The sequence below is a fragment of the Leopardus geoffroyi genome, chromosome B1 (genome assembly GCF_018350155.1).
Source record: "Leopardus geoffroyi isolate Oge1 chromosome B1, O.geoffroyi_Oge1_pat1.0, whole genome shotgun sequence".
Taxonomy (NCBI): Eukaryota; Metazoa; Chordata; class Mammalia; order Carnivora; family Felidae; genus Leopardus; species Leopardus geoffroyi.
This window is the reverse complement of record NC_059327.1, coordinates 109,529,956-109,531,588: the sequence shown is the minus strand read 5'-3', so window position 1 is coordinate 109,531,588 and position 1,633 is coordinate 109,529,956. Positions and strand designations below refer to the sequence as shown.

The 1,633-nt window shown below is 44.3% G+C and overlaps 1 pseudogene; it reads right to left on the bottom strand.

The window, feature by feature from the left end:
- Positions 1 to 356: 356 nt before the first annotated feature.
- Positions 357 to 1,633, bottom strand: LOC123593449 (annotated as a pseudogene).

The window sequence follows — 1,633 nt, the reverse complement described above, 5'->3', positions numbered from 1 at the left end:
ACATCTCAAGTATACAGTTCAGTGATTTAAAAAAAAATTTTTTTTAATGTTTATTTATTTGAGAGAGAGAGAGGGAGGGAGAGTGAGCAGGAGAGGCACAGAGAGAGAGAGAGAAAGGGAGACACAGAATCCGAAGCAGGCTCCAGGCTCTGAGCTGTCAGTACAGAGCCCGATGCGGGGCTTGAACCCACAAACCGTGAGATCATGACCTGAACTGAAGTCGGACACTTAACCGACTGAGGCACCCAGGGGTCCCACTGAGTTTTAGTACATTATGAGTTGTGAAATCATCCCCACAATTCAACTTCTTTATTAAAATTTTTCAGTTTAATTTTTAAAAATTGCAAGAGACATTTATTTAAAGTAGTACATTTGCAGCTCAAATATTTCTAAATTGTACATTTCAGGTCTACCCAACTTCTCAAAAATATTTGAGGAGAGCTGCAACCACAGATTTCAGCTCCATGATTATTCCTTTGCCCGTTCTTCCCTCTCTTTTCTTTGCCAAGTGACTTCTTTCAGATAGGGTTCAAGATAGAATTTACCCTGTTCATATTTTGTCCACTGTTCTTTCCTTTATTATTATTACTTTAAAAAAATGTTAATGTTCTTTTATTTTTGAGAGAGAGAGAGAGAGAGAGTGAGTGGGGGACAGGCAGGGAGAGAGGGAGACACAGAATCCAAAGCAGGCTCCAGGCTCTGAGCTGTCAGCACAGAGCCTGAAACCATGAACCGCCAGATCATGACCTGAGCTGAAGTCAGACACTTAAATGACTGAGCCACCCAGGCTCCCCTTATTATTATTACTTTTAACGTTTATTCATTTTAGAGAGACAGAGAGAGACAGAGCACGAGTGGGGGAGGGGCAGAGAGAGAAACAGAATCCGAAGCAGGTTCCAGGCTCTGAGCTGTCAGCACAGAGCCTGACATGGGGCCTGAATCCAGGAACCATGAGATCAGGACCTGAGCCAAAGTCGGATGCTCAACTGACTGAGCCACCCAGGTGCCCCTGTCCACTGCTCTTTAGGTAAAATCTGCTTGCTGCCTTGCATTTGGGTCCACTGTTCTCTTAATGCGAAACACCTGTTGTTATACAGGTTCTCAGGAAGCCTTATGGCCTCTTTCACATCATCATGCTCACATATGGTAACACAACCCCAGTTTATTAAACCCTGCAGCACTGTAACACCATTTTCATATACCCTCCAGCCACCGGCTTGATGCTGCAACAGCAGCCCTGCTCCCCATTTTGACCCAAGACCCCACAATTCAGTTTAAAATCCTTCCCTCACCCCAGAAGACTCCCTTCTACCTAGTTGTGGTCAATCCCGCTCCAACATTCAGACACAGGAAACCACTGACCCTTGTCAAGAAGTGGATATTTTCATGGTTCTGCACGGTTAGAGCTTTCTGAGAAAATGTCACTGGCACCTGGGTTAAAGGACAAGCCTTGGAAGTTAAAGGGAATTAGATAGACCTTGAACCATCTGTTCTCATTCAAAGGGTATTAAACTTACCTCTTCCAGAGCCAAATGCTTCACCTTCTGTGGTGCTGACTTCCCTCTCCCTTTTGGAGAGGATTTACATTTACATTCCAAAGAACTGTAAAGACTGTGCAGCAAGGGTTTCTCTC